The following is a 20,652-nucleotide window of genomic DNA, read 5'->3' as shown; positions in this document are numbered from 1 at the left end:
GTTTGTTCATTCCCATCTGTAGTATAAAATATGCATTGTTTGAAAATTCTTTCCCTTGCCCCCAATTTCACAGGACAGTTATGCTCATGAATAAGAGGAAAAAAGATTGCTTCTAACTCGAGTATTCTTGCCTGAAAAATCCCATGGACAGAGGAGCCTGGCGGGCTACAGTCCAAAGGCCCGAAAAGAGTGTGACCTGACTAAGCAACTAAACACTCAACACACACAACAAAATCATTCTTAACAAAGTGTTACCAGCTTCATCCGTCACCTGTTCTCCTTCCTACCCCAGCAGGGGGAACTAATTAGAATCTGAGGAAATGAGAAAATGTGATTTAAATAAATATATTTATTTAATGCTTCATATTTGAAAATTACAAATAAAACCTTACTTTTGTAATTCAAAATATAGAATATAAAATCTATTCTATAAATTCTATAATAAAATATATTCTATTCCCTTAAATTTAACAGAAATGGCAAGGACTGGAAGAAAAGATGAGTTAAAAAAACTCATTTGTCCAAAAGAGATACTCGTTTAAAAATATTGAGAAACAGTAGCCCAGCAGAATAAATTATTAATGTTATAAAAGGTCAAATCACAATGCTTCCAGCCATCATTTGTTTAATGTTTAAGTGTCTTTAAAGACTAGATACTTTTAAGATAGTTTTGCACGAATGAGCATATGTGGAGTAAAACTTGATTTCATTTCATAATGTGTTCTGATGTAAACTCAATTCCATAATCTCTGGGTCATTATACATAACTCTAAAAATTTACAAATACTTTAAATACATGTATTAATCTTAATTAAATCAGTGATTCAGCTTCATTTATTCTATGGTGGATTCTTACCTTCACCAAACTGAAATTCACACAGATCAAAATCTTGTGATTAAAAAAAAAATCTTATGATTATTTGTAGTGTACAAAGGTATATATACATTTTATGAGGGTGAGCTGTAAATTTTAGTTTTGAAAGAGCATGAGAAAATTCAAGAAATGACCCTCAAAAGAAAAATGAGTGTTTTTCTTTTATTTTTACACAAATAATATTTATATTGGTCTTAATGCAAATCACTTGCAATTAAATAATTTAATTTTTGCTCCCTCACAAAACTGCATTAAAATAGGGCAAAATAAATTAGACATAAATGCAGAAGAATTAAAAAAAAAAAAAAACAGAATAGACAACAACATAGGCAAGAGCTTAACAAAACTTTGGAAGCTGGCAGGCAAACCAGTGGCTGTCATCTGTCTTAGCAAACCAAAGCTAAAATCTCCACCTGCTGAGAAGATCAGAAGTGATCAGATTTGCACTACTGAACCCTGGGATGGCCTGGGAATTGGAGCTGCTGGGTACTTCCGAAGTGTGGGTGCACAGCAGACCTAAAAGCAGGAGTAAAATTGGTGGTGTTTGTAAGAAATGGACCCCCAAGCCTTACTCCACCTCTTTCCACCACACAGATGGAAAATTACCCCACCCCCATGAAAGGTTGTTGTTGAACCATGCAAAGACACCAGGATCCTTGGCTCTGGAGGAGAAGAATTCAATCCGGGGCCAGAGACGAGGCTTGATCATTCAGAGCTTTTATGTAATAAAATTTTATTAAAGTATAAAGGAGATAGAGAAAGCCTCTGACATAGACATCAAAAGGGGGTAGAAAGAGTACCCCTTTGCTAGTGTTAGCAATGGAGTTATATACTCTCCAATAAATCCAAAGAATGTCTGGAGGTTGTAAAGACCTCACCAAACATACTCCCATAATTTACACTTTAAAATAACAAAATTAGCCAGAAGGTTTAATCCAGAGACTGTCCTCAGGCAGGATACATTATTATATAATCCTAAAGAATGTAGAGGAAGAAAAAGTTTGTCCTTTCTTCCTCCTTGAGAATTCCAGACTCCTCTCTCCTTGGGGACCCCTAGACTTCTTATCAACCTGCCTAGGAAGTGGCTCTCTCATTCTCCCCTTTTCTTTTAGGAGAATTATGTTGCCAAGGGAAAGGGGCATCAGTTTCACTCCATAACTACTTCCTGCTGCTTAGGGGCGTAGTCCCTAAATTGTTGAGGCAACATCCTCAAGACAATGCCTTCCTGTCCAGTAGGTCTGGTGAGGTCTTTACAACCTCCAGACATTCTTTGGATTCATTGAAGAGTATATAACTCCGTTGCTAACACTAGCAAGCGGGTTCTCTTTCTGCCCTCTTCTGATGCCTATGTCAGAAGCTTTCTCTATCTCCTTTATACTTTCATGAAACTTTATTACACAAAGCTCTGAGCAATCAAGCCTCATCTCTGGCCCCGGATTGAATTCTTCTCCTCTGGAGGCCAAGAATCCCGGCGTCTTTGTGTGGTTCAGTAACAACTTTTCATCTTGGGGGCTCATCCAGAATTCTTCAGGACAAGGTAAGGATGCTTGGAGCTCTAGTTCTTTGTTCTCCAAGCGAACACTTTCTGCTGCACTTTACTAACTCTACGGTGTGCTTGCATGAATGAATGAAACGCCCTGTGTGAAGCAAGTGAAGAGCCCTGCTCTGCTGTTCTGCAGTGACCTCATACAGCTTATGGCAGAAACCTCTCGGGGGTTTATACCGACCTGCCAATGCCAAGAGGCACCCAACGTCTCCTTTGGGAACTGACCAGAAATGGGCAAAGTGTATGGACCAAACTCTCCTTTCTTGGTCAAACTTTTCAGTCTCTTTGACCATTTTATAACTCCTTGGAAATTAGAAATACTAACTTAATCTATCAGGTCATAGACTTTCAAGGGATTTGTGATCTATGCTGTTATTGTGTACTATGACTTAGGTCCCAAACTTGGATTGGTAGTCAGGAAGCTCCTAGCCTCGCTAGGAATCAAAAGTTTGGAAGCTAGATGGAGCTCTAGCTACAAGAGCATCTCTGAGATTAAAGGTTCCTTGGATTGGAACTGCAATGGGATTTTTTCTTTTGGTAGCACTGGCTCTTAGTGGACCAGAGGAGACTCTTATACTGGTGTGGTGATGCTTGGAAGGAACATCTCAGTTTTATGTACGTATTGGTCTTATTGTGGTCAGGAATATACTCAGGGTCATGCACAGGCACTCAGGTGACGAATGGTGCCCCCAGTGGTCTTAGCCTGGGAGGCATTCCGGAAGGTTACTCTGATTGCACCCCGGGTGACATCAGAGGTAATGGTAAAGATCTGGACGTCAGTTGAGGATGCCATCAGGTCTACCCCTGGTGCATCCCCACCCCATCTCAGTGGTAGAACCGGGAGGGATGAGTACGGCACCTGCGTTGGTAAGGGACAGACTAAGTCCGACCAGGAAAGGAAAGCTTTGGTGTAGTCTGTCTACACCCCCATCTAGAGCAGGGAGGGACGACTCCAGTAGAAAGATGGCACTGGTCGCTTTTTTCTCTCTTACAGACTGTTAGCTCTCTTACAGATGGGAGCTAACAATTCCAGTCTCGCTCCTTTGAACTGTATCCTGAAAAACTGGGATAGATTTGATCCCCAGGGTTTAAAGAAGACACATCTGGTCTTCCTATGTGATACTGCACGGCCACAGTATCCATTGGAGGATGGTGAATGGTGGCCGATCGGAGGGTCTCTTAAGTATAACACTGTTTTACAATTAGACCGGTTCTGTGGAAAACAAGGGAAATGGGTAGAAGTAGCATATGTGTTGCCCTTTTTCTCTCTGCAAAACATGCCAGACTTATGTCCTAAGGGTATAGATTTGGGTGTGACTCCTTCTGCTCCTTCCTGTCTTCCTACTTTGCTAGATGAGATGGAGGACAGGAGACAAAGAGATAAAGAAAAGCAGGTTTTGCCAATCTATCCCTGGGATCATATGTGAAGAGCAGCTGCCTGAGGAACAGCCACACAAGCTGTTGCCTCTTTATGAAGCACCCACTGGGAGATATAATCAGTCTATCAGAGTTAATAAGCCTTTTTCTGATCAAGAAATACAAAGAATCAAGGAGGATCTGGGAGACTATTTAGAGGACCCAGAAAAATATATTAGAGCTTTTAAAGGTGTTACTCTGCTTTATGACCTTACTTGGAAGGATGTGATGTATATCTTGAAACAAACGCTGACTCCCAACTCAAAAAGTTGAGTTTTGGGAAAAGCGGTTGCTTATGGAGATGAATGGCTTGGTAATGAATCAGTAGGGAAGAGGGAGGACGAGATAATCACCCTCCGCACTGGGAATCAGGTGGTCCCAACTACAGAACCAGACTGGAGCTACAACATAGCTGAAGGAAGATGGGATCAGAGTCATTTTGTCAGATGTATTCTTCAAGGACTCAGGCAGGCACGCGCTAAGCCTTTAAATTATGGCAACTTGGCAAACATAGAACAGGAGGAGAAGGAAGCTCCTGGTAAATTCCTAGATAGACTAAGAGAAGCCCTTCTCAGATTCACTGAGATTGATCCCAAAAATGAAGACGGAAAAGTGATCTTATAGGATAGATTTCTCACTCAGTCGGCTCCAGATATCTGCCATAAGCTATTAAAATGGGCGTATGGACCAAATCAGTCTTTAGATAATCTGTTACAACTGGCTCAGACAGTCTATTATGGTAGGGAATATGAGGAAAAGAAAGAAAGGCAGAAAAAGACAAAGGAACAGGCAGAAGCCCTCTCAATGGCTATGAGAACCCTTCTTAAACAGCCTGAGAAAAATGCCCAGAGGGACCCAGGTGAAAAGGGATGGGCTTGCTATTACTGTGGAAAGGAGGTGCACCTCAAGCGGAATTGCCCTCAGGCATCTAAGCCACCCCCAGCTCCATGTCCCATCTGTAAAGGACCACACTGGAAGAGAGACTGCCCCCAGAGGCGTAGGTTTCAGGGGTTGGACTCTCAAAGACAATCAGGACTGAAGGTGCCTGAGGGTCCCCACACAAGCTCCCATCCTAATTACACCTGAGGAACCCCAGGTATCAATAACTGTGGGGGGGGGGGGCAATCCGTTGATTTCCTTTTAGATACTGGGGCAACTTACTCCATGCTTACTGAAGCCCCTGGCCCACTTTCTTCCCAATCCACTTCCATAATGGGACTGTCTGGACAAGCCAAAAGATGGGCCTGATAATCTATGTGAGCCTAATTCTGCTGACTCCAAAAATCTTGAGTCTGCCGTTTGGCATTCCTGTCCTGGGCTCACTCCTACACTGCATTTCATAATCTGCTAACTGCTGGGTCTATGGAGAGGTCCCCTCTTCATCAGTGGAAGGTTTCCTGTGGTGGACATCTCCACTTCAAGAAAAAGACTTTCTCCAAGTGTGCAAATACCTTAGACAACAATCGCATGTGATGTCTCTTCTTAAACTGGTGACATCTAACAACCTTAAGAATGACTGATGTAACTATGGACATAATGTGACTTTTCATTTTGATTTTAACTTGTTTTAATGACTATTTTGCCTTGCATCTGTAGCTGTGTAATTGGATTTGTTTCTAGTCACATGAAGGTTTTTAAGTTACAAATGGTTGTCCAAGGTCCTACAAGTGCCACAGCCTCCTCCAACTATTACTTGGGGCCCCTGGATCAGAGACCCTCAATATGAGAGTTAGGAGAATATGTTGTCTCAACAATTTAGGGACCACACCTCTAAACAGCAGGAAGTAGTTATGGAATGAAAACGACACCCCTTTCCCTTGGCAACATAATTCTCCTAAAAGAAAAAGGGGGAATGAGAGAGTCATTTCCTAGGCAGGTTGATAAGAAGTCTCAGGGTCCCCAAGGAGAGAGGGGTCTGGAATTCTCAAGGAGGAAGAAAGGACAAACTTTTTTTTTTCTCTACATTCCTTAGGATTATATAACAATAGTTTATCCTGCCTGACAACAGTCTCTGGATTAAACCTTCTGGCTAATTCTGTTATTTTAAAATGTAAATTATGGGAGTAGGTCTAGTCTTTACAGGATTATATAACAATGTATCCTGCCTGAGGACAGTCTCTGGATTAAAACTTCCAGCTAATTCTGTTATCTTAAAATGTCCACAGAATGATCTGTTCCTTTCCAAGGCAAACCATTCAATAACACGGTAATTGAAGCCTATGCCCCAACCAGTAACGCTGAAGAAGCTGAAGTTGAAGACCTACAAGACCTTTTAGAACTAACATCCAAAAAATATGTCCTTGTCATTGTAGGGGACTGGAATGCAAAAAAGAAAATGCAAACACTCTCTTTCAACAACACAAGAGAAGACTCTACACACGGACATCCCCAGATGGTCAACACCAAAATCAGATTGATTATATTCTTTGCAGCCAAACATGGAGAAGCTCTATACAGTCAGCAAAAACAAGACCAGGAGCTGACTGTGGCTCAGATCATAAACTCCTTATTGCCAAATTCAGACTTAATTGAAGAAAGTAGGGAAAATCACTAGACCATTCAGGTATGACCTAAATCAAATCCCTTATGATTATACAGTGGAACTGAGGAATAGATTTAAGGGACTAGATCTGAAAGACAGAGTGCCTGATGAACTATGGATGGAGGTTTGTGACATTGTTCAGGAGACAAGGATCAAGCCCATCCCCAAGAAAAAGAAATGCAACAAAGCAAAATGGCTGTCTGAGGAGGCCTTACAAATAGCTGTAAAAAGAAGAGAAGTGAAACGAATAGGAGAAAAGGAAAGATATAAGCATCTGAATGCAGAGTTCCGAAGAATAGCAAGGAGAGATAAGAAAGCCTTCCTCAGCGATCAATGCAAAGAAATAGAGGAAAACAACAGAATGGGAAAGACTAGAGATCTCTTCAAGAAAATCAGAGATACCAAGGGAACATTTCATTCAAAGATGGGCTCGATAAAGGACAGAAATGCTATGGACCTAACAGAAGCAGAAGATATTAAGAATAGGTGGCAAGAATACACAGAAGAACTGCACAAAAAAGATCTTCACGACCCAGATAATCATGATGGTGTGATCATTCACTCACCTAGAGCCAGACATCCTGGAATGTGAAGTCCAGTGGGCCTTAGAAAGCATCACTACAAACAAAGCTAGTGGAGGTGATGGAATTCCAGTTGAGCTATTCCAAATCCTGAAAGATGATGCTGTGAAAGTGCTGCCCTCAATATGCCAGCAAATTTGGTCAGTTTTCATTCCAATCCCAAAGAAAGGCAATGCCAAAGAGTGCTCAAACTACTGCACAATTGCACTCATCTCACACACTAGTAAAGGAATGCTCAAAATTCTCCAAGCCAGGCTTCAGCAATACATGAATTGTGAACTTCCATATATTCAAGCTGGTTTTAGAAAAGGCAGAGGAACCAGAGATCAAATTGCCAACATGTGCTGGACCATTGAAAAGCAAGAAAGTTCCAGAAAAACATCTATTTCTGCTTTATTGACTATGCCAAAGCCTTTGACTGTGTGGATCACAATCAACTGTGGAAAATTCTGAAAGAGATGGGCATACCAGACCACCTGACCTGCCTCTTGAGAAACCTATATGCAGGTCAGGAAGCAACAGTTAGAACTGGACATGGAACAACAGACTGGTTCCATATAGGAAAAGGAGTACGCCAAGGCTGTATATTGTCACTCTGCTTATTTAACTTCTATGCAGAGTACATCATAAGAAATGCTGGGCTGGAAGAAGCACAAGCTGGAATCAAGATTGCTGGGAGAAATATCAATAACCTCAGATATGCAGATGATACCACTCTTATGGCAGAAAGTGAAGAGGAACTAAAGAGCCTCTTGATGAAAGTGAAAGAGGAGAGTGAAAAAGTTGGCTTAAAGCTCAACATTCAGAAAACAAAGATCATGGCATCTGGTCCCATCACTTTATGGGAAACAGATGGGTAAACAGTGGAAACAGTGGCTGACTTTATTTTTTTGAGCTCCAAAATCATTGCAGATGGTGATTGCAGCCATGAAATTAAAAGATGCTTACTCCTTGGAAGGAAAGTTATGACCAACTTAGATAGCATATTCAAAAGCAGAGACATTACTTTGCCAACAAAGGTCTGTCTAGTCAAGGCTATGGTTTTTCCAGTGGTCATGTATGGATGTGAGAGTTGGACTGTGAAGAAGGCTGAGCGCCGAAGAATTGATGCTTTTGAACTGTGGTGTTGGAGAAGACTCTTGCGAGTCCCTTGGACTACAAGGAGGTCCAACCAGTCCATCCTAAAAGACATCCGTCCTGGGTGTTCGTTCATTGGAAGGACGGATGCTAAAGCAGAAACTCCAATCCTTTGGCCACCTCATGCAAAGAGCTGACTCATTGGAAAAGACCCTCATGCTGGGAGGGATTGAGGGCAGGAGGAGAAGGGGACAACAGAGGATGAGATGGCTGGATGGCATCACCGACTCGATGGACATGAGTTTGAATAAACTCCGGGAGTTCGTGATGGACAGGGAGGCCTAGTGTGCTGTGATTCATGGGGTCACAAAAAGTTGGACACGACTGAGTGACTGAACTGAACTGATGGGAGTAGGTCTGGTGAGGTCTTTACAATCTCCAGACATTTTTGGATTCATTGGAGAGTATATAACTGCATTGCTAACACTAGCAAGGGGGTACTCTTTCTACCCCGTTCTGATGTCTATGTCAGAAGATTTTTCTATCTCCCTTATACTTTAATAAAACTTTATTACAGAAACGCTCTGAGCTATCAAGCCTCGTCTCTGGCCCTGGATTGAATTCTTTTCCTCCAGAGGCCAAGAATCCCGGCGTATTTGGGTGGTTCAGCAATAACCTTTCACCCACACTGGCTAAAGACAGAAAGATTGAATCATATGGACTCTGATTGTAAAACTGCACTCCAACTTATGGCAGGGTAAGGTCTGTACTGAGAAACTCCAAACTGAAAGAACAGTAGCTCCATATATTCTGCTCAGGTCCCTTACCACTGGTAGCCAGGGGTATGCTCCCAGGAAGGAGCTAAGAGGATTCTTCTCTGCTGAAAGACTAACCAGCCCCCTTCCCCAGATTCTACGGCTACCAATTTTTAAGGTTCCCAGGTGGCTCATTGATAAATAAAACTGCCTACCAATTCAGGAAACCCAGGAGACGTGGGTTCAATCTCTGGGTCGAAGATCCTCCAGAGAAGGAAATGGTGACCCACTTGGGTACTCTTGCCTGGGAAATCCTATGGACAGAGAAGCCTGGCAGGCTACAGTCCATAGAGTTAAAAGGAGTAAGACATGACTAAGTATGTATGCAGCTCAGTTGGTGAGGTTAGTCATTCAGTTGCATCTGACTCTGCAACCCCATGGACTATAGCCCAACAGGCTCCTCTGTCCATGAAATTCTCCAGGCAAGAATACTGGAGTAAATATCCATTCTCTTCTCCAGGACATCTTCCCAACCGAGAGATCGAATCCAGGTCTCCTGCATTGTAGGTAGATTCTTTACCATCTGAGCCACCAGGGAAGCCCTCTCAGCTACAAAAAGGACAGACTGACACCTATCACTACCCAGTAAGGACCATCCATTAACAGGATCCAACCAGGTATGTGGGATTTCCAAAGAGTTTCTAGAGCCTCAATCTTAAATAGACAAGTAAATAGAATAGACAAGTAAAAGTTGTTGAGTCGTTTCCGACTCTTTGTGATCCCACGGACTGTACAGTCCATGGAATTCTCGAGGCCAGAATACTGGAGTGGTTAGCCTTTCCCTTCTCCAGGGGATCTTCCCAACCCAGGGATTGAACCCAGGTCTCCTGCATTGCAGGTGGATTCTTTACCAGCTGAGCCACAAGGGAAGCCCCATAAGTAGATAAAGTTCATCCCAAAATTGAAGAAATCTTTCAGTATAGAAAACAAAAACAGGAAATAGAGGAAAAAATCAGTTCAAGAAAACTTCAGAATAAGAGAACATATTGCACCCATGATACAAATGGGAGATAGTAACTATGGAACATTTTAGAAAATAAGAAAGTGCTTTTGAAAATAAAATATGATTGTAGAAATGTATAATTCAACCTAACATTAAAAAAAAGAAGAAGAAATATTCCAGTCATTAAAAGGAAAAAGGCAAATAGAAAATTGGAAGATAAGTTATAAGAAAAGTTGAGCATCATTCATTCATTCATTCAACCAATATTCATTGAAAGCCTGCTTTGTGCCAGACATTTGCCTGGGTATTCAGGATATATCAGTAAGCAAGCCAGAAGATCTCTACCCTCAAGGCTTTACATGTTAGTTGGAGGAACCAGAAAATAAACAATAAAGGTAATAAATAAGTAAATTACGTAACATGTTAGGAGACGCTTTGGTCAAAAAGAATAAAAATTGAGCATGATAAGGCAGTTGGGAGTGCTGGGAGGGTTTTTGTTTCCATTTTAAATAGGAGCTTCAGGATATACTTCATTAAGGAATACTAGAGCAAAGACATGAAAAATGTGAGAGAAAGAAGAAGTGACGGCTAATACAATATCTGCTGGATCATCGAAAAAGGAAGAGAGTTCCATAAAAACATCTATTTCTGCTTTATTGTCTATACCAAAGCCTTTGAACGTGTGGATCACAATCAACTGTGGAAAATTCTGAAAGAGATTGGAATGCCAGACCACCTGACCTGCTTCTTCAGAAACCTATATGCAGGTCAGGAAGCAACAGTTAGAACTGGACATGGAACAACAGACTGGTTCCAAATAGGAAAAGGAGTACATCAAGGCTGTATATTGTCACCCTGCTTATTTAACTTCTATGCAGAGTACATCATGAGAAACGCTGGGCTGGATGAAGCACAAGCTGGAATCAAGATTGCTGGGAGAAATATCAATCACCTCAGATAGACAGATGACACCACCCTTATGGCAGAAAGTGAAGAGGAACTAAAAAGCCTATTGATGAAAGTGAAGCAGAAGAGTGAAAAAGTTGGCTTGAAGTTCAACATTCAGAAAACGAAGATCATGGTCCCATCACTTCATGAGAAAAAGATGGGGAAACAGTGGAAACAGTGTCAGACTTTATTTTTGGGGGCTCCAAAATCACTGCAGATGGTGACTGCAGCTATGAAATTAAAAGACGCTTACTCCTTGGAAGAAAAGTTATGACCAACCTAGATAGCATATTCAAAAGCAGAGACATTACTTTGCCAACAAAGGCTCGTCTAGTCAAGGCTATGGTTTTTCCTGTGGTCACGTATGGATGTGAGAGTTGGACTGTGAAGAAAGCTGAGCGCCGAAGAATTGATGCTTTTGAACTGTGGTGTTGGAGAAGATTCTTGAGAGTCCCTTGGACTGCAAGGAGATCCAACCAGTCCATTCTGAAGGAGATCAGCCCTGGGATTTCTTTGGAAGGAATGATGCTAAAGCTGAAACTCCAGTACTTTGGCTACCTCATTCGAAGAGTTGACTAATTGGAAAAGACTCTGATGCTGGGAGGAGAAGGGGATGACAGAGGATGAGATGGCTGGATGGCATCACTGACTTGATGGACATGAGTCTGAGTGAACTCCGGGAGTTGGTGATGGACAGGGAGGCCTGGCGTGCTGTGAATCATGGGGTTGCAAAGAGTCGGACACGACTGAGCGACTGAACTGAACTGAACTGAAGATGGGACCTTTCACGTCATGCTCAAGGAAGAGCAAAAAGGTCAATGTTCTGAAGCCAAGTGAGCTAAGGGGGAATTCAGAGAGGGATGATGTCACAGCAGTAGTGAGAATTCAGACATGGTGGGCCTTGGTAAGCCAAGCTATGGACTTTGACTTTTTTTTTCCCTGAGACACGCAGGGTGCAACTGGAGGATGTTCAGTGAAGTGTCAACTTTGGCTTTTAAAAAGGACTATATAGTTGCAAAGTGGAATCAGAGACATCCAAGAGCAATGCTGGGCAGTGATCCAGGTGAGAGATGGTGACACCTGGGTCGAGTAGTGGCAGCTGAGCAGTTCTTTTAGGGGGAGATGCAGATGTTAAAAAGTTTAAGAAGTCAATAGGGATAAACATGAATACAACCACTGCTGAACAAGCATATTGTATAACAGACTAGCAGAAGAAATCTCAAAGTATCCAGTGGAAAATAGGAAAAGAGAAAAAAAATAATGTATTCCTTGATATAAAACAGAAAATTTGAATTGGTTAATTTTTAATTTTTATTATTTCTTACTAGTTTACGTTTTCTGAAATAAACCTGCATTGCTTTTTAAATTTTAAAGAATTTTCTTTTGTTCTAAGGGTTGAGCCCTCCTGTGACTCACTTTGGAAAACTGGTCTTGGGCTCCTGGAACAGCTTCACCAGTCTAACATCTAGAAGTCTAGTATCTAGAAGCAGAGTTGGGTTTTGGGGGAGCGGTGGCCAAAAAGAGGAAGAAGGTAGGGGCCCACCTCTGTGATCTTGCTCCTTAACTGGTCCTTCTTTATTGTTGCTGTTCATTTGCTAAGTTGTGTCTGACTCTTTGCATGCCAGGCCTCCCTGTCCTTCACCATCTCCAGGAGTTTGCTCAAACTCATGTCCAGAGTCAGTCATGCCATCCAACCATCTTGTCCTCTGTTGTCCCCTTCTCCTGCCATCAATCTTTCCAAGCATAAGGGTCTTTTCCAATGAATCTGCTTTTCACATTACATGATCAATGTATTGGAGCTTTGGCTTCAGCATCAGTCCTAATGAATACTCACGGTAGATTTCCTTTAGGATTGGCTGGTTTGCTGCTGCTGCTGCTAAGTCGATTCAGTCATGTCCGACTCTGTGCGACCCCATCGATGGCAGCCCACCAGGCTCCACCGTCCCTGGGATTCTCCAGGCAAGAACACTGGAGTGGGTTGCCATTTCCTCCTCCTTGCGATTCAGGGGACTCTCAAGAGTCTTCTCCAGCACCACATTTCAAAAGCATCAATTCTTCAAAGCTCAGCCTTCCTTATGCAACTCTCACATCCATACATGACTACTGAAAAGACCATAGCTTTGACTATATGGATCTTTGTCAGCAAATTGATGTCTCTGCTTTTTAATATGCTATCTAGGTTTGTCATACCTTTCCTTCCAAGGAGCAAGTCTTTTCATTTCATGGCTGCAGTCACTGTCCACGGTGATTTTGGAGCTCAAGATGATAAAATCTGTCACTGTTTTCACTTTCTCCACTTCTATTTGCCATGAAGTAATGGGACCCAATGGCATGATCTTAGTTTTTTCAATGTTGAGTTTTTAGACAGCTTTTTCACTCTCCTCTTTCATCCGCATCAAGAGGCTTTTTAGTTCCTTTTTGCTTTCTGCCATTATAGCGGTATCATCTGCATATCTGCAAAGTGAAAGTGAAAGTTGCTCAGTCATGTCTGACTCTTTGCGACCCTATGGACTATAGCCCACCAGCTCCTCTGTCCATGGAATTCTCCAGGAAAGAAGACTGGAATGGGTTGCCATTTCCTTCTCCAGGGGATCTTACTGACTCAGGAATCGAACCCATGTCTCTTATACCTCCTGCATTGGTAGGTGGGTCCTTTACCATCTCATCCACCAGAGAAGCCTGCATATCTGAGGTTGTTGATATTTCTCCTGGCAATCTTGATTCCTTCTGATCTTGCTCAAAATTTCCCTCTGTGAGGTACTCCTACCACAGAGCTGGCTCAGGCTTTCCCACAAACAATGCAGAACACCTAGAACAGGGACCACAAACTTGAATACTTTTGAGGTCAGTCAAGTAACAGATGTGGCAAGGCTGAAAATGTTAAATTATAGTATAATGTGGGAATGCACAGAAAATGCATGTCTTAGGCTTGTTCCCCAGAAGCAAGTGATTTGTTAAGGATTGTCTGAAGAAACTGGGTAGGGGATGGAGGAAGAAGGACAAGGAAGAGGAAGAAACCAAGCAAGTGTTCAATTTCACAGTCTGTGCCTGCAGGTAAGGTGGCTCCAGGAGCCCAACTCCAGCTTTTCAAAAATAGTCCATGCAGGGCCTGACACTTAGCACAAAAGCATGTAGAACCCAAAGGAGGGGCACTAGAGTCAGTGTAAGAGGTTTAACAGGAGCTGGGGGATGCAGTGCCATGTTCTTAGAATTTCTTTATGTTTATTCAATGTGGTCTTACTCATGAACCCTACCCTTTGGTTCATGGTGGGGGTGGGGAGTAGAGAGGGAGTTAAATTAACTGTTAATTCTACCTGGCTTAAAGATTATAGCAGTGTCTTTAGTTATTGTTCTGTCTTCTCAGATAGAAATGTTTCTCACTTACCCCTCCCCACTTGCTTCTCTTAAGACAATATCTTAAGATCTTAGGGGTAGAGTGTCTTATACACTCCTGTGGTGACAGAGAAGGGTTGGGATATCCACTTGAGGTATACTTTGACTTCTCTGGCCTCTGTGATCATGGCTCTAGTCCTGTTTACAAGTTGCCTGGATATCATTCACCTCTGATTTGGTCTTCTTGTCATATTAGTCACAGTCTGGGGTAACCCCTCCAACCTGGCATCACACTGCCCTTCACTGACTGTAGATCTCGCTGGGTCTATGTCACACATTCCCTCCAGCCTACAGGCTCAGCAGTCACAGGTCCATTTAGTGTCCACTAACTCTGACTATCAACTTTTATCTCACCCACACTATGTGGGGAGCCCAGAGGCAAAAAAAAAATTTGTTGTGGCAAAAAATGTATAACATAAAATTTGCCATTTTAAGTGTACAAATCATCAGCATTAATTTGATTCAGTGTTATTGGACTTCCCTGTAGCTCAAACAGTAAAGAATCTACCTCCAGTACAGGAGACCAGGGTTTGATCTCTAGGTCGGGAAGATCCTCTGGAGAAGGGAATGGCAATCCACTCCAGTATTCTTGCCTGCAGAATTCCATGGGCAGAGAAGCCTCACCGGCTACAGTTCGTGGGGTCGCTAAGAGTCAGACATGACTGAGAGACTAACACACACATTATACAACCATCATTACAATCTCCAAAACTTTTTCAACATCTGAAACAGACCTTCTCATTACTCCTTTTTCCCAGGCCCTGGTCATGTCTAATCTATCTCTGTCTCTATAAATCTACCTATTCTAAATATTTCACGTATATATAATCATACAATATTTCAATATTTGTCCTTCTGTGCGTTTGGCTAATTTCACTCGTCATAATGTCCTCTACATATATCTATGTTGCAGCAAGGATGAGAACTTCATCCTTTTTTTTTTAAATGGCTGGATTATATTCCATTGTAGGCATATACCTAATTTTGTTCATCCATTCATTTGTCTTGGGCTGTTTCTATTTTTTGGCTATTGAGACTAATGGTGCAATGAACATTGTTGCACAATTATCTTTTTGAGTCTGTTTTCTATTTGGGGGAGGGGGAGAGGGGAGCTAGTAGGGAACTTGCTAGATCATATAATCATTCTATGTTTAGCTTTTTGACGATCTGCCAAATTGTTTTCCGAAAAGGCTAAATCATTTTATATTCTAAGCAACAATGTATGAGAGTTCCAATGTCTCCACATCACCACTAACAATGGTTGTTTTCTGTTTTGTTTCATTTTTATAATAACCATTCTGTGTGTGTGTGTGTGTGTGTGCGCGCACGCTACTCAGTCGCATTTGACTCTTAGTGACCCCATGGACTGTAGCCTGCTAGCTCCTCTGGCCGTGGGATTTCCCAGGTAAGAATACTGGAATGGGTTGCTATTCCCTTCTCCAGGGGACCTTCCCAACCCAGGGATGGACCCAGGTCTCCTGCATTGCAGGCAGATTCTTTACCATCTGAGCCACCAAGCAATCTCAATAATCATTCTACCAGGTGCGAAATAGTTTTGATTAGCATTTCTCTGTTGACTGATGATGTTGAATGTCTTTTCATATGCTTATTGGCCATTTGTGGATCTTTGGAGAAATGTCTAAGTCCTTTGCCTCTTTTACATTGTGCTGTCTGTTCTTTTGTCAGAGGCAGATTTTTAGACAAGTGTGAGAACAAAAAAAACCCTTATGCCTTCACGTGGACCTTACAGAATCTACATATTTCTCTGGAGAAGGAAGGATGTATAAGACATGCTCACACCGTGGGCTGAAGGCCTTGTGCCTCTTTATTCTTCCCTGGTGTGTGTGTGTGTGTGATGGGGTAGCCACGACCTTTGTCTAGAGCAGTACTTCTCAAATTTTATTTCATATCCACATCACCTGGGTATGCTGTTAAAGTGCAGATTCTGGTTCAGTAGAGCTTTAAACAAGCTCCCAGTTGATGCTAATACTGTAGGTTCGTTGCTTACAGTTTGATTAGCAAGGCCTTAGAGAACAATTTACACATTAAAAATGTTTTGTGCAGATTTTCAAATAGTTTCTGGGCCAAACATAGCTTTAGGAAGCAAGTTCCACACTTGAAAAATAACAGCATACTATTAGTATCACTAAAGATATCTACAGCATGTCTACTACAGAAGTCCCAAAGTAAAGTGCTTATTGGGGTCAGTCTAGGGTGGGATGGAGATTACCTAGATGGAGAACCTCTGCTGTTTATAGGAGGTACTGCTCTTGAATATCAATAACCTCAGATATGCAGATGACACCACCCTTATGGCAGAAAGCAAAGAGAAACTAAAGAGCCTCTTGACAAAGTGACAGAGGAGAGTGAAAAAGCTGGCCTAAAACTCAACATTCAAATAAGGAAGATCATAGCATCCACTCCCATCATCTCATGGCAAAAGACGGGGAAACAATGGAAACAGTGACAGACTTTATTTTCTTGGGCTCCAAAGTCACTGTGGACAGTGACTGCACCCATGAAATTAAAAGACGCTTGCTCCTTGGAAGAAAAGCTATGACAAACCTAGATAGCATATTAAAAAGCAGAGACATTACTTTACCAACAAATGTCCAACTAGTCAAAGCTGTGGTTTTTCCAATTGTCATGTATGAATGTGAGAGTTGGACCATAAAGAAGGCTGAGTGCCAAAGAACTGATGCTTTTGAACTGTGGTGCTAGAGAAAACTCTTTCTCCAAAGAGTGTCTTTGAGTGCAAGGAGATCCAACCAGTCAATTCTAAAGGAAATCACTCCTGAACATTCACTAGAAGGATGGATGCTGAACTGAAGCTCCAATGTTTTGGTCACCTGATGCAAAGAACTGACTCATTGGGAAAGACTCTGATGCTGTGAAAGATTGAAGGCCGGAGAAGAAAGGGATGACAGAGGACAAAATGGTTGGATGGCATCACTGAATCAATGGACATGAGCTGAGCAAGCTCCAGGAGATGCTGAAGGACAGGGAAGCATGGCAAGCTGCAATCCAGTGGAATCAGAAAGAGTTGGACATGACTGAGTTACTGAACAACAACTGCTCTTGAACTATAGCTGATGGTTCTGTCAAGTCAGCTTATTTCTCTTTCTCTGTTCTTTTCTTGTCACAGCAAATATTAGGAGTGACAGACCAAAGAGTGTAAGATGACAGACAAGTCACAGCTCAGTTAGGCCCAAGCAGAAAGATATTTTATTAGACAGGTACTCCAAAAATACAGGAGCAAGCTGATCCCAAAGGAAGTCCTTCTCATTTTTCCTACTGAGCCTGTTTGGCTTCTTGCTTTCATCGTCCCAGTCTCCTTTTGGTTATGGTGTGTGCAAAGTAGAGCTTGTACACATCACCAGTCAACGAAAGGAAATGCAGTGGGGATACATTCAAGGCCAATTGACAATTGTAAGTTATACAACAGCAGACTGTGTTATTTATGTCTTCCCATAATTAAGTTCAGTTCAGTTCAATCGTTCCATCGTGTCTGACTCTTTGCGACCCCATGAACCACAGCCAGGCCTCCCTGTCCATCACCAACTCCTGGAGTTTACTCAAATTCATGTCCATTGAGTCAGTGATGCCATCCAACCATCTCATCCTGACGCCCCCTTCTCCTCCTGCCCTCAATCTTTCCCAGCATCAGGGTCTTTTTAAATGAGTCAGCTCTTCGCATCAGGTGGCCAAAGTATTGGAATTTCAACTTCAACATCAGTCTTTCCAATGAATATTCAGGACTGACCTCCTTTAGAATGGACTGGTTGGATCTCCTTGCAGTCCAAGGGACTCTCAAGACTCTTCTCCAACACCACAGTTCAAAAGCATCGATTCTTCATCGCTCAGCTTTCTTTATAGTCCAATTCCCATAATTCAGTCTGTTATAATTAGATATAGAATATTCATGAGCCCTTACTGGGCCCTTAACTGCCTAAGTTTACTTGGAGAATCCCCTGTGTTTATTGTGTATCCACTGTATGTCTAGGGCACATGTGCAGGAGTTGAAAAGTCTCTGTGGTTACTTTGTAGCATATCTGTGAGCTCTCCTGGATGTGTCTGGGATGCATCTTAGAGATCAGCTTGCATCCCTTTCAGCCAGGCCTCCTCTTGTCCCTCATGTCTAACTTCCCACATAACAGTTCCCAGGCAGAAATGCTGGCCCAAGATGCCCATGTTTTCCATTTTATAAAGGAGAAGAGGGATATAGAGAATATTTTGTGAAATCTTCTGATTTCTAAATGTTTTCAATTCATTTTCTTTTCTCCAGCAGTCTTCAAGCTAAACAAAACAAGTCTGTGAGCCATATGCAACCTTCAGGGTGATGGCTTATTCTTTCTGGCCTAATGTTTTGTTGGATCCTCAAGAGATACAGAAAAATAGGGCCTGATTTTGAGGCAGGAGATAGATAGGTCCGCCAAGGTAAAGTGATCGGAGATTCATTCCCTGTGGACTGAAACTCCAAAATATTAATAGCGGGACAAGTGGGAGAGGAGGCTGGGCTCTGGCCAGATAGAAGATAAGAGACTCCATATTTCTCCTTCTTGAAGTCAGAAGACCTCCCTGACTACACAATGTAGACAGGCTCCTTGGAAGTCAAAAGGGGAGTAATGCTAACTATCCATAGGCCTCTTAAGTAGAATCCATCTTGGCTACGAGATGAGTGCGCCCACATGGGAGGATCCTGAGATATACCAGATATGGACCTTGAGCCAGGCAAATAAATATAATTGGCCAAAGGAAACCCAGAGGAAATGTCCCATAAAAGTAATTCAAACTGCCATGAGAGCGGGACTCTCTCAGAGTCTGCCTATGTGTCTCTCTACATGTAGTATTCTCCTTTTCCTCCTAATAAATATTTACTTGATTACTTTCCTTCTTTATGAGAATTCTATTTTTTGCAAAGCTTAAGGGCCAGGGCCTGTCACTGACCAATAATTGTTCTAGTGGTTAAGATTTGATGCTCTCAACACTGTGACCCAACCTCAAACTCTGGCCTAACTGAAACCCGCTACAAGCTGCTGTAGGTTGAGGCCACTAGCAATCAGTTTTAGCTCTTAAGGTGACTGTAACCTTGCTGGGAACTAAGATACATACACATGAGGGCAGGGAGCAACACAAAGACAGGCATCTGTAAGTGTGAAAAACGAGATCCAAGCCATTTAAGGAAGCTGTGATCAAGCCCCAGAGAGACTGTGGATGATGATCTGTCTCTTGCTGTCCTAATTTTCTTTTTTACAGTTAAAATGATTTCTCCTGATGCACTCTCTCTTTTGGCTTACATGCAACATGGGAGTGACATTTTTAAAAACTACACTTACATGTGATGAGATTATGCCAGAAAAACTAATCAAACGAGACAATAAAAGTAATGTGCTTAGCAAAATGTGTGACATTATAGATGCTAGTTAAATGTTAGTTTCTCCCATTAAATGTTAGTTTCTCCCATTTCCCTTATAGATCTTGGACCCTGAGGAATAAAAATATAGTGCATATATGTATGTATATATATATATGTGTATGTGTGTGTGTATGCTATGCTATGCTAAATCACTTCAGTCGTGTCCGACTCTGTGCGACCCCATAGACGGCAGCCCACCAGGCTCCCCCATCCCTGGGGTTCTCCAGGCAAGAACACTGGAGTGGGTTGCCATTTCCTTCTCCAGTGCATGAAAGTGAAAAGTGAAAGTGAAGTCACTCAGTCGTGTCTGACTCCTAGCGACCCCATGGACTGCAGCCCACCAGGCTCCTCTGTCTATGTGATTTTCCAGGCAAGAGTACTGGAGTGGGGTGCCATTGCCTTCTCCAGTGTGTGTGTACACATATATATATATGTCATATTGGTGTCACTTTTGGGATTTCTTCCTTTATCAAGCAGCAGATTTTTTTCTAGCTTTTTTGAGTTATAATTGACATATAACATTGTATGAGTTAAAGTGTACAATATGGTTTGATACACATATATTTTGTGAAATGATTATCACAGATAGATTAGTTAACAGCTCCAGTTCAGTTCAGTTCAGTTGCTCAGTTGTGTCTGACTCTTTGTGACCCCATGGACTGCAGCACACCAGGCTTCCCTGTCTATCACCAACTCCTGGAGTTTGCTCAAACTCATGTCCATTGAGTCAGTGATGCCATCCAAACATCTCATCCTCTGTCATCCCCTTCTCCCTTTGCCTTCAATCTTTCCCAGCATCAGGGTCTTTCCCAATGAGTCAGTTCTTCACATCAGGCAGCCAAAGTATTGGAGTTTCAGCTTCAGCATCCATCCTTCCAATGAAGTTAACAGCTCCATCACCTCACATACTACCATTTTTAGAAAATGAGAACGAAGAGATTTACTGTTAGTTTACTCAAAGATTTACTCGTTGTGACTCTTAGGTGGCAAAGAGTCAGATACGACTGAACGACTAACACACACACACTCTTACATCTCTCCATTTACCCACTCAGCAGCAGTTGTTTTATTGTATGATCTGACTGTACTGAAACCTTAATG

This window comes from Bos grunniens, chromosome 8, assembly GCF_055505025.1.
Source record: "Bos grunniens cultivar Pamir isolate PY7600 chromosome 8, Bosgru_T2T1.0, whole genome shotgun sequence".
NCBI lineage: Eukaryota > Metazoa > Chordata > Mammalia > Artiodactyla > Bovidae > Bos > Bos grunniens.
This window is presented reverse-complemented; position numbering follows the sequence as displayed.